Source organism: Lissotriton helveticus, chromosome 12, assembly GCF_964261635.1.
Source record: "Lissotriton helveticus chromosome 12, aLisHel1.1, whole genome shotgun sequence".
NCBI lineage: Eukaryota > Metazoa > Chordata > Amphibia > Caudata > Salamandridae > Lissotriton > Lissotriton helveticus.
In genome coordinates this window covers 446,195,826-446,209,580 of record NC_136073.1, presented here as the reverse complement: position 1 = coordinate 446,209,580, position 13,755 = coordinate 446,195,826, and positions in this window count along the sequence as shown.

Below are 13,755 nucleotides of genomic sequence, written 5' to 3'. Positions count from 1 at the left end.
CCAAATAGGGCATTTTTAAATGAAATCGCAAATTACCACCAACTACAAGTGATTTCTTAACCCAAATTCGCAATTTCTAAAACCCACATACATCGCATTTAAGGAATCGCAAAATTTGCGATTCCTTAAATGCTTAAGCAAAATAAGGAATCGCAAATTTTTAGGATTCCTTATTTTGCGATTTTTTGATACATTTCAAAAAATGCAAAAAAGCCTTTTGCGATTCGCAAAGGCCGAAATTCGCAAAAGGCTTGATACATCTACCCCTTACTATTTTCGCACATGGCGGTGAGCTCTTCTTTCATATAAATCCTCCTGAAAAGCAAGTCTGGAGCAAAATTGGCAAGGGTTGGGTCCTGGGCGCTGTCTGGGCACATTCGTGTGAGTCAGCCTGCCTGTACAAACAGATGGGATTAAAATAAAAGATTAACTGGGGTCCAGCAACCTCTAATCATGCAGGCGGGCTCCCCTGCTGCATGATCTACCGGTAAAGCAAATGTTAATTCAAATAAATGTGCTAACAGAACCATAAAATGAATAAAAAGGGTATTTAACCCTTCCAAGATGGCACACGTACTTAGGAGCCAGGCACCTCCTAAAATAGAAGCACAAGTGCATCTTTCAACGAAAACAAAACGGGCATTCCTAGTGAATGCAGATCCAAGTTCAGCTTTAAGGGTAAGTAAAGCAGTTTTTGAGCAGACGCGCGCTAGCTCATTTAAATATCCCTCTATGAAGGGTTGCACACTACATTTTAAGACTTTTTCATTGCTCAGTTAGTCAAAACAATCTCTCCCTATCTTTTACACCCAAAGAAACATCCTTCACTGACATCAGAATTTAATTTGTTGTAGATATTCCTTAATGACCCTCATGTGCACAATCAACCATGTGTTTCCATAGTACTATTGGTGGAACCAACCTCTTTCCATGTAAGTCAAGTCATCTTTGCCTGAGAGCTCATCGCTGACACGACTATAACACCTACAATTCTCACTGCATATTTTTCCTACCAGCCAACTTTTATTTTCTTCATTACCTCCTGTAAACCCTGATCTCTGTCAATTTCCTCTCTCCTTTCTTCTTTCTGAATCACATCTTCAGTAATTTCACATACTCTGAAATAATCTTTTTCCTCCTCATGTAAGTCTCTTACTGCAACATCCCTTTGGTCCGGCACCTCATTAGCTAAACTTGCGAAGCAATGTGCAATTAAATTCAAATTATTGTATTGTCACCGCCAACACCTCTTTCTATATAACAGAAGGAAATTATTTCTGCGCTTTCAAAACCCTTCGAGATGAACATAATTGTCCTCTGCAAACTCCCAGACGCTTGTAGCAAAACAGCTCAAAGACCCTTATTACTCGTGTCTGTCATACTGACAGTTTCATTTCCGGACTCAAAGCTCTGCAAGTTAAATGCCCTTCTAAGGCCACATTTGATCAAATTATACTCCTCCTCCCATCGTTGACCCCACGTGAAATAAACATCCTTTTCCAACAACACCCACAAATTCTTGGTTTTCCCAATAGGAAATTATACAATTTCTCCATTCCTAAAACTTTAATAGTTTCATCTTTCCTGACAGGATTTGGGTTTTCTGGTAAGAAAAAGCTACCTTCTCTTTTTGTTCCATTCCATTTGCTGGAATCCTGTGGCCAAGGTACTCAATCTCACAAAGATTAAATTTGCATTTCTCCAGTGTAAATCCATTTTTCCTCAGTCTTCGTAACACACTCTGCAATCTCTGATCGCACCCACTTGAAATATGTCCATATACTAGGACATAATCCTGATAGATCTTCATGCCAGGAATACCCATAAGGACCCTCTCCATCCATACTAATATTATAAAGAGAGAGCCCAAACATTTGAGGCGGGTAATCTCAGTAACCACAACACCAATCACAACACCCAATACAGCGTTGGAAAGGGCAGTTGCAGCAGAAGGACATAGGCTATGCAGACGGCCACCATATATATATATTTTTTTGCAGAGTTTTATATAGCGCAAATTTGATCCGAACTGAATAAGGTATCAGAGCTCTTTACATAGCACCAGTTACGTTACATGAGGACACACATTAATTTTTGTTAGGCACGGGGAGATTAAGTGATTTGCCCAGAATCACAGGATGTTTGGCGTCGTTACCAAGAATCGAACCCAGATCCCCAGGTCGGGGGTCGAACGCCTTAGCCATTAGGCCAACTCCTCTATACATTTAAAAGGTAAAAGAACCGTGCCAGCAAAGTAGTCCCTGGTGCGCGTGTCTGCGTTGTGCTGTGGGCATAGGCTGGGGGCGTGACTAACGCTGGGGGCGTGTGGTACGGCCATCACATCGTGGGCTGTGGGCGTGTGCTGGGGCGTGACGAAGGCTGGGGGCGTGACAAACGCTGGGGGCGTGTGTCTGCCCTTCATGCCATGTGAGTCGTACATACAAGCGCCAATTACGTTGCTGCGCAGCATTAAGGGGCACGCTGGGGGCGTGACACGCTGGGGGCGTGAGAAACGCTGGGGGGCGTGTGTCCGGCCTTCATGCCATGTGAACGCAATTGCGCCGCATCAAGGGGTACGCTGGGGGCGTGAGAAACGCTGGGGGCGTGTGCTACGTTCCGCCCTTCATGCCATATGGGTCGTACATTAATCAGAAGTCTGCTGTGGCCGTGTGCTGGGGGCGTGACAAACGCGTTCACCTGGAGGCCTGGTAAGTAACATTACTGCAGCCTCTCCTGCGCTACTGAACTCTCTCATTCAACAAAATTACACGCGCCTGCTACCATCAACCAGGGCTCTAGCCGGGCTCTGGCGGCGGATCAGTACACTAATTACACGCGTATGATAACATCAACCAGGGCTGCAGCTGGGCCTCAAGCGGGGGAACACGTGCCTGCTAACATCAAACAGGCCTGCATCTGGGCCTCAAGCGGGGGAACACACAAATGAACGTGTCTGCGGGGACAATTACTGCAGCCTCTCCTACTCGCTGTCACTCAACTCTCTCATTAAACGGATTTACCCGCGGCTGATAACTCTCTCATTCAACGACATTACACGTGCCTGCTAACATCAACCAGGGCTGTAGCCGGGCTCAGGCCGATTACACGCGCCTGCTAACATCAGCTGCAGCTGGGCTTTCTCCGTCCCTATTCTAATGAAGCAAAAAATTTTGTCTACCGTGAGATTTTAAAATAAATTGCCCTTGCCAAATACACACATTGCACACATTCTATTTCCTACCCGGACAACGTCGGGACGGGCTGCTAGTGGGGTAATAAAGCAGTCAACTCATGTGAATTTTATTGGTGTGCTGTACCAGTTGCTGGCAACCGACCCAAGCAATATCAACCAAGTACAAATCTATAAGGACACTCAGTAAGGAGCAAAACACATGTAGCTGATACAATATGAGTTTAATAAAACAGTAACACAAGCATATATTGGCAATGATCGCTAAACTGTAGCAGAACGGTTACATGTATAAGTATAGGGCAATACTAGCACAGAAGAGCATAAGAAAGACACAGTCTTGAATCACCCACAATGCAATATATTAAAAACAAAATAATAATTTTGTAAATCAAGATAGAGCAGGAGAATGGGTCCTTCACCCCTGGATACTTTAATTTTAGCAGCTAGCACTACGAAGCCCACTCCAACCTCTCACCCTCTCTCTATGGGAACTGTGAAATGGAGGCAGCAGCTGTGGGTAGAATGGCAAATCTGTACAAACCCTTCTGTGAGCTTCCCCAAGGCATCTGCACCCCGTCCTACTATACACTAAAACTGACTTACACAACATCATGTTACTTTACCACACTAGTGAGTACTGTGATATTATCATTGTCTTTGCTAACCGAGGATCCTCCCAACTCATACTTGCCTCTTGTTCTCACTGGTACCAATCAATCGTCCTCCCAGGGCCTTTAAACGACTCCCAGGCTCTAATGGGGTCTGTACAACTTAAACTGTATGTCTCCCGTAATCCACCTGTCTCCGCCTGCTACAGCAAACACAGCACCTTGAAAGCACAAACAGTTATGTCTATTAGGAATGGCAAAACACAAGCATCACAAGATCATCTGCTATCTCAGCATGGTTCATGATTTTTCTGAAAGCATTTTCGTGCATCAACACTGCCTAAACTAATTAACCCTTTCACATTACAATGTCTACTGCATACTATTCCCTATTCATTGCAAACATGGTGTGCAAAATTCATGTAATTTTCTTTTGTGTAATTTTGTGAAGTTTCCGGAATATTATGTGAAATTACATGTAGTTATGAGAAATGCAAATGCATCATTTAGTGTTATATTTTAGTGTACAATGTCCTTGCAACAATTCTTGACATGATGATGCATAAAAAAAGTGTGAAAAAAACAAAATTACTATGAAAAACAGCAGCTTGCATTCTGGTTGCTCCAGCACCCCTGTGCTATAATTTTACCACCAACAGAAGTGTAATTATATGATGTGCTGTAAAAGCTTACTTTCAGGAATTTCTTGTACGAAGTATAATGCAAAATACCCCAATTTCCATCAATAATGCCTGGGCCTAATGAATTGTAACTTCACCTAGTAATAAGCTGAAGTTAAGCCAAGCACCTACAAAGCCTTACCATCTCTGAGCATTGACAACATATTGATAATGTTGGCAAGAGTGTAGAGGCCCCTCACAACACACAATTAGTGCATGTCTATGCACAGCCTCCCTAGTTGATTTTGTCACCACCACCAAGGTGCCAGCCTGTTGATTCATCTTCTTCTTTAATCTCATTCTGTTTTAATTTCTTCAAATCTTTTCTATGACCATGATGGGAAGATTACTCACCTTTCCCACCTTAGGTTTTAACCATTCTCTCACCTTGATCATGTAAACATATTCTTAGAGACGCCATTATTCCTTCCTAGAAACATCACATTGCTCTTACTCATAGTTCGGTCTTTCCATGTATAAACTCACATATATCTGTTGTTTCACTCAGTCTAACTGCTGACTCAAATTTAGAGTCAATATACAACTCAAGATCCCTTTGATGAAACCAGCTGTTGGTTGAATTACCTTTTGTGACGTAAACTTTCCCCAAGGAATATTACCTTTTATAATGAATGTAGAATGAATGCACTCAATAAAGTAACCCAACACGTTGATTTGTTCCCTTCTGTATCCCTTTGGATATATACCCAGCTGGGAAAGATTCATTCTCACCCTCAGTTGTTTCTCAGATACCTTTGTGAGAATTAATGTTATCTTTGCTCTAGACTAAAACCACATATTTATGTGTACATTTTTATTTTGCTCTTCCTCAACTGGTCCATTTTAACATTGGCATATAACTTGTAAAACATCTGCTTTGCACGCACTTTCACTTTCAATACATACTTCCCTCACTTTCATTTTGTCATGTACACTCCTACAAAACTTTACTCATTGCCCCTTCCTTCCACATATCCCACATGTCACTTTCAAGCCAGAGCAATCCTTGTTTTTTGCTATGTATTCCTAGGCTTCACACCTGTTACTTTTCCCTTGGAACTGACCAACTCCCTTTCATATTTTTTTACTCACACCCTTTTATTCTGACAACTTGAATTTCCTCTGCATGGCCATTATCTTTTTTAAATTTACTCCACAGATCCAATACAATGCTCATTTAGTTTAGCAGTTTTGAAGAATAATCTTTTTGCCACAACTCGTCCCTGGCTTTTTCAACATTGCACCCCAACATAAATTAGCCCCCAAACCGTTCATCTAAACTATTGCCAAATTTGCATGTAGAAAGTAGCTTACATAAACTATAACTTCACCGACTCACCATTTCTTTGTTCCCCTTCCCAAAGTTGTAACATTCTACAATGACGTTCACCTTGGAAAGATAATGTAAATCAAACTTCTTAGTAAAAATGTAATACTCATTGATTCCAGGAGCATTTTCTCTTGATAATTCTGGTAGATGTTCAAACACCTCTTGACCTTCTGGCCCCAAACAAAACATTAACAGATAGGTCTTACTCTACTCCCTCAAAGAGGTCCTACACACGCTTGCATAATGGCTAAAATGTTTTTTCTTTCACCCTCTCTATAGTACATTCTCACCAGAGCTTGACAAGAAAAAAGGTAGTGCACTCTCATTCTGAATTTTGGCTCTAATTTCTGATCGAATTTGCTAAAATTACAGGCCAATAGAGAATAGATAAAAGGCAGCATAAGAAGATTGAATGATTTATTTAGAACAGCTCAGATATGTGGCAGAACTGAAACTATACCAAGATCTGTTCGATATCATGCTACATTGAGTATGTTGAATGTAATAATGAAACAATTATTCAAATGTCCTTTTTTAAGGTCCTTTACCTCCGACCTTCAAAGTTGTACCTGAGCACCTATTAGATACCTATGAAAAGAAAATGTTATGAGTTTTGTCCTCTAACTCCAGCACCTGAAGTGGTAGCCGAGCTTCTAATAAATACCTTTGTAAACGAAAGTGTCACAAGTTCTTCCTCTCCAACACGAAAGAGAGTGCCTGATGACATGGAAATGCCTGGAGTGCTTGCTGTATACAAGTTCTACATAGAATCGGAAAGTGAGGTGGGACCCTTGAGCTAAACATTTTGCTGGGATGTGGTGGCCTAAGCAACAACAAGAACTATCTTTGGAGACCTTACCCAACATGACTGCTTGCATGCAGGATGACGCTCCAGCATTTTTCATGTTTTGACAATATACATTGGAGATCAGGTGACATACAATGCATTATTTGGACTACAATACCTCTGGATGCATGTCGTTTCCCCATGGCTTCCTGCTTGATAGTTCCCCCTGTTCGAGGAGAGTTCAATCTGAATTCAAATCACACAAGTGCTAGTGAATGGTACACCCTCGAGGTGCAGCAAAAAAGAATAATACTATATCTAACAAATCAGAAAATTCACTAACCCACACCACCTACCACTTGATCCCCCTGACATATGCGCATTTAGGTGACAGCATGGCAAGATTCACTCATTAATTTCGTCTTGCTTTGATCCTAAGTTGGCTGTTTTTTTTCTTTTCAAATCTTTGTCAATTTCCTTTGCAAAATCATTCCCTTTGTCTCTCAGTAAGTGAGTTGAGCATCATCTGAACTACACAGTAGATATTTATTTTTTTACAAGAATCCTGCCACAGTTGATAATGGTAATGAGGTTTTGTGACTTGTGGAGATTTTTTTCCTAAGCCCATCACCAACTAAACGATATGGACTGCAGGCCATCTATGAATTGCAGTCCATACGTTTATACAAGTACAAACAGGAAACCCTAGTCACCAGTTGGGCCAACGTCTCTCTTCACCATCAAACACTGGACCAAATCTCTTCTTAAATCATCACGTTCTTCCAGGCAAACTTCTAAATAGAATACCACAACATTGTTTCTCTTCTAAGTCCAGGAATGGGTCTTTGTGGTAGTTCCCAGGTTCCCAGCTCTTGTGAGGGTTTTAATTATTGTTGTTTCTTCATTGGAACACCTATTTGCTTAGTGGTTAGGGTCTCTGAAATTCAGTTGGAAGATTTTAGGTTCTTGTTGCTCTGTCTTCTTGGTCAGTTGTGTGCTTTTGTTTCTGGACTTTCCAGCAGGATTGTAATATATTTTTCTGACATTTCCTTATCCTATTCAGCAGTTTGCAGTACATTTCATCTACTATGAATACATTTGCCCAACAGGTCTCTTATATCTAACAGCACTTTAGACTAAATGTTTTATGCTCTGGCCTTTAGTTATACATGACCAGTGTTTGAATCAGAATTTTTGATTCTTTGTAGCCTTTAGAGAAGGCATATCTCCCATTTTTATATAGCACCACGTGGTAACTCATTTGCCATTTTTTATCACACGCAGACATAATAATAATAATAATAATAATAATTCTTTTTATTGTATAGTTAATTAAAACCATTACAAAAATATTAAAATGCAGTAATGTTTAAAAAACAATCAAGAGATACATACATAATTTAAGAATTAAGACCTTGGGTGAAAATATCCTTCTAGCTTAAACAAGCTGGGTCAGTTACAGAGGAACAGTCAAACAAAAGATACAAGTTCTGGGTGTGGGTTAGATTTTTGCAATAGTTCTTTTTTTCTCGAAGTTGGTGATGAATTTAACTGCCCTACATATAAGTTTGGGGTCCGCCGAGCATAGGACTTGTATTATCGCGGAACGACAAGTGCGAATTCCGCATTCCTTGAACTTCGCTTTTAACCTGTTCTGGCGTTCCTGGTCCAGTGCAGGACAGATGCAAATCAGATGAATGAAGTCTTGTTTCGCAGTACCACATAAGTCATACTCCTTGGAGTCTTGAGTCCTCCATTTAGGTTGATCGGCGTTTGTTGGCAGATTGCCCATCCTTAGGCTGAGGTATTTTTGTTTAACATATGATGAGAATGCAAGTCCTAAGTAGGCAGCCGGCGTGGACTTTTTGTATGATTGTATTATCATCCAGGCGTGTGAGCGATGGCTCAGGGTTTCCTTGTCATTGATCAATGAATGCCTGTTGGCTGCCTTCTTTGCTGCCTGTTTGAACATTGGTACTGGTAACTTAGTTTCCCACAGTGCTACTAGTTCGGTGGTTTCAAGTGAGTGTTGTAAGTATTTGGCGTACTGGGAATTCGGGCTGTTATGCATTGTTTCCCACATGGCACGGTTGACCTCAATTCCCTGATTCATCCAGACGCCGTACCAAAATTTAACAGTCTCGTATTTTTTCAGCAATACTTGTGACTGCAGACCGAACTTGAGTCGCACCTGCTCGGGTGATGCGTTGTGTGGTAAACTGAATTCCCTCTTGTAGACTTTCGTTTGAATTTTGTCTATAAGCTCAGCGCTCCTTCGTGTGATGTAACACGCTGCTATAAGCTACTGTTGGAAGTAGCTTGGCTTTCATAACCGTTAAGAGGGTGTTTTTACAAAGGGCCTTTGAGTTGGTTTGATAAGCTGCTAAATTCATGTAGCAAAGCTGTTCCCTTCTTTTCGATGGCATCGAAATGCAAGGAGAAATTAAGGCGCTTGTCCAGTTGTATCCCCAGATACTTATAGCTTTCTACTAGTTCCAATTTATTATTGTCAATTGCAAAGGTTGGTGATACGTTGCGGCGTCGAGTTATTATCATAATCTTTGATTTCTTGCTATTTATTTCAAGAAGGTTCTGTTTTGTATATCCGGTCAGTTCTTGCAAGAGACGCTGCAGGCCTATTTTCGTTTGGCTGAGGAGGACCACGTCGTCGGCATAGGAAAGACGTGTTAAACGAAGGTTTCCTAGCCGTGGTGGATGAGCGTTGATCCTGTCTAGCCTTGATGTCAGGTCGGCCATAAACAAGTTGAAAAGGTGGGGGGCCAAAACGCAGCCTTGTTTTAGGCCATCAAAGGTACTGATCTTCCGAGTTAGCCGCTGACCATTGTCGATCTTTACCTGCATCCAGGTGTTGGTGTACAGGTCCATTATTGGGTTTAGAATTGAGTCCGGCAGGCCCTCCTGCTTCAGTTTAGACCAGAGTAGTTGCCTGCTGACACAGTCGAATGCCGCCTTAAAGTCTATAAAGCAGACGTACAGTGCTTGATGATTTTGTAGACTTTTTTCGGCTATTAAGCTTATCGCCATTGCGTTTGCCATAGTGCCCGTGCCGCGGCGAAACCCGGTCTGGTTTATCAGAATTTTATTATTGACTTCTGACCATTGGGCAAGGTCAGCTAAGACCAGGGATGTGTATCACACGCAGACATCACTGCTGTGTTTTACCTTTGTTCGATGTTTTTGAAAGCCTAAATGATCCACATTAATGACAGTTAGGTATGATAGCATGAAGGGAAATTGTTGTCCCCATTTCTTGCTAAATTTAAACTCTGTGCACCGGGACTCTACTACCCAGGCCCCTAAAACATGTAAAAGTTGGCTACACTCCTAAGAGGAATATTTAACTTACCTATGGGTCTTTAGTCCACAGTACACAGTGTACCTAAGCCCAGAAAGTTAAGTAACACCAGTGGACTGCAGCACACTTTGTGCCACTACTAGAATGACAATGCAAAACATTTTTGCAGGCCTACAGCCAGTAACCTGGATGTGCAGGTTTAAACTGCAAATTTCACCTGTGAAGTAGCACTTTTTGACAGGCCTTAAACCCAGCTTTTAAAAATTAATAAGTCACCACTAAGTAAGTCTTCACACCTAATAAGGAGGGTTCCATTGTATTTTAAAGTAGGACATGTTAAAAGCTTAATGTAAAACATGTCCCTACAGGTATAAGGCCCCAAACGCTATTTTCAGTATAGCAATGTTAGCTGTTCTATAGGGAAGCACTGTGAGTTAATGTAAACATTAAATAATGTTATCTCCACCAAGGAACAAGCTAAAAAATTAATTCTTGGACTTTTAAAAACATTTATTACAAATTCAATTAATTGGTAAAGTCGGATTTGTTCTAAATGTTTTCCAAAACGTACTGGTAAAATGTCATATTTTACCTGCCTACAGACTATGTAAGCACATTTGCATGAGCTTCTATCTGTCACTCAGGAGCTGAATAGCTCATTGATGAGGTATTACCTTGCTCCCAGAGGTGAAACAAAGGCCTTGGATGTGGTGAGATGTTCTGTTCTTCTGACAGGATGACCACCTGGACAGTGCCCAGGAACTTAATTATCTCCAAAGAGGCCTACCTGGTCAGAGGCAGATGTCCTTAACAGCTGGGCCTGCCCCCTCTTTTGTTGTTCTAGCCAGTTTAAATGCCAATCAAAAAAGTTCTACAATCTTACTTTTAGGAGGAGAGGTGCATTGTCAAATTGTTTGCAGTAGGGCACAAACGAACTCCTGCAAACATTGGTATAGTTACCCATTGGTTAGGGAGGGGCCACCCCCACCCACAGTCTAGCGCCAGACATGAATATGGCACCACTGAGTACCCGCTTCAGAACACTACTGGACCTGTAGAAAACAGAAAAAGGACTGCACCTGCTGTTGAAACCTGTGGGGAGAACCCCACGGGCTACACCCGCTCCCATGTTACACATGACAAAGAAGTAGACTGCAAGGGTCAGTTGGTTGACATCTTGTCAAGCTACAGGGACAGAAAAGCTGCATCAGCCCTCTTTTACAGGAAGAGTCAAGCTGAACACTTCCTCCTGGATCTGCCCTGGACCCTACTGGTAGCATCTATTGGGTCATTCCTAACCTCAAATTACTGTTTTTTAAGATCCTAGAAGCTTTGGCAGGTGTCAGAGTGCACTCCTCCTGCCTATCCCTAAAACTTGGGACATGGAAACTTTATCCAAACTTTTTGCCTGGAGAACCGTCCAGGGACCTAGACCAACCTGCCAGACGATCTGTCAAGAGTGCATCCTGCTACATTGTCTTCTCAACGTCAGAATCTGTTGACGCCAAGTCAACGTTGACTCCATCCTGCAGCTCCCTTGATGTTGCTGTCAGCTAGCACCCGATTAACATCGATGACTTCCTGGGTCTGACGACTCAAACTTCTCCGGTTGGAGCTTTTCACGCCAAACCAGTCGCTATGCCAAGGATCTAGCCCGTTGCCGGAGTCTGTCAACATTGAGACCCATCTCTCAGTGCCAGCCTACTCTCTGCTTTCACTGTAGGTTGCGGATGTCGGAAGGTAACTTTTCCCGTGGTATGAAACTGGTACTTGTATCAGACCTGTGCTGCTTTGCGGTTGGCCTGAAAATATACTTCTGTCCCAGTCTTGCTCAACCAGTTGCCTGAACTTGGTGCTTCCTGCTTTTTGGTGCTATTTTAATCCAAATTTCAGAGAAAATATGAAAATTCACAGATCAGATTCTTCATTTTTTTTGTTGTTGTTTTGGTGTTATTTAAAATGTTCTCTATTTTTCTAAATTAGAGTAGGATTTTTATTGTGTTGTGTTTTTGACTTTTTGACTGTTTTGGTACTTCTAAATGCTTTACACATTTTCTTAAATTAACCCTGTCTGCTCTAGGCCTTAACTACCAGGGTTCAGGTTTAAATTACCGAAATCTCTACTGAACCTAACAAGAAAAGTGGCATTATTGCTTTAGGGGGACCATCATCCACCTCAACTAATAATCCATCAATCTCAAAAATTACCCCAGGTTCCATCCCATTGAGACTGGTTCAGTAGGTGAGACCTCATTTGATGTCCAGATAAAAGGTACTGGGGAAGTTATATTGGATCCAAATATGAAAACATCAGTTTCTGCACAATTTGAACACAGATGAGTTAGTGCCAATCAGTTTCTGATAGAAGAAAAGCACCCTGCTTTTGTTTTTATCTACAGCATCATCATTCAGTTTCAGCGGGGTTCTGAGTGTCACTTGCATACATCTGACACTTAGAGCATGGGCAACCAGCATGCCATCCAAAGGAAACATGTAGATGTTGATTAGGAGCAACACTCAATATCCTGTGATTCTGGGCAAATTACTTAATCTCCCTGTGCCTAACAAAAAAATGAATGTGTCCTTTTGTAATGCAACTGGTGCTCATGTAAAGTGCTCGGATGCCTTCGGGCCAAGTTTGTGCTATATGAAACTCAGGAAAAAAAGTCAAGTTTTGAAAACAAATAGTTGATGACCTGATGCTGAGTTTACCTTGAAGGTGTATAAAACTTTATTTTTGTTGCACATTCTTGGATTCCATATTACATGAGTAAACAGAAAGGCTTTACCTTATTTCAAAGGACTTTTGAAATATTACGATATATATATATTGTATTTAAAGTAGTGGTGTGTATTCAGGGAAGTGATTAACAGTGTGAACTATATAAATCTGATAAATGTTTGTTATGGTACTTTAAAGACAGACAACCTTGAAAGTATATCAGAACCAGAGATCATGTGCTGACTAAAACAGAAGGTAATTCCCTTACTAGAACAGAGAGTGGTATAATGTAAAAAACGTGAATAACATTGATTGTATAGAGATTCTTTATCCTCCAGGTATAGATATGTCAGTGTTCCACTGAAACACATAAAGTCCGAGACCTAGAGATATTTTGAAGTTATATCAGTTATATAGCAAGTGATAAATGATTCAATATAGTGATAAGGTACTAAATATATTAGTCTTGTCTTTAGATATCCAGTGCAAACCTTTGATGTCATTGCTCAGCAGATTGATGAGCCAGACTGCCAATATCTAGGGTCTCTGTTCTCTCTCTTATACCATTCCTTTTTCGTGGGTCTACTGCTAACCAATGTATCCCTGTTGTGTATGGTTCACTCGGGAATATGGGCCATAATAAAAAATGTCACTGTTTTTGCTGGGAAGAAAATTCAGGATAGTGCATTCTGACATGCGTACACTGTTTGACCTATCGTGCTCTAGCTCACCACTGGACGAGGGCTGGATTCTGTCTCCTCTAGGTGAGGGTTTCAGGGCCCTAAAGGGCCCTTTTCTCTGGCCTAGGCCTAGGTCCGCCCCCTTTAATCTATTTGGGTGCAGGTTGACCTTGGTTGTTTCCTTGTCTTCTCTGCTGGAGGTGGGACTACTGAAGGGGATTGCATTATCTTCTTCTGTGGCATGCCTCTTTGCACGTCTTGAAGGCTGAGCAGGCAGGGTTGCTGCTGTCTTGACCTTCCTCATCAACATTCTGTCAATAGCTGCCAAGTTTGAGGCCCATGGGGCATGTGCCCAATCTCTCTGACATTTTGTACAAATTGGTGTTTGGCTGTCCTGCTAGTCTTTAGGGTTGTGTGACAGATTTTCACTGGTTTTGCT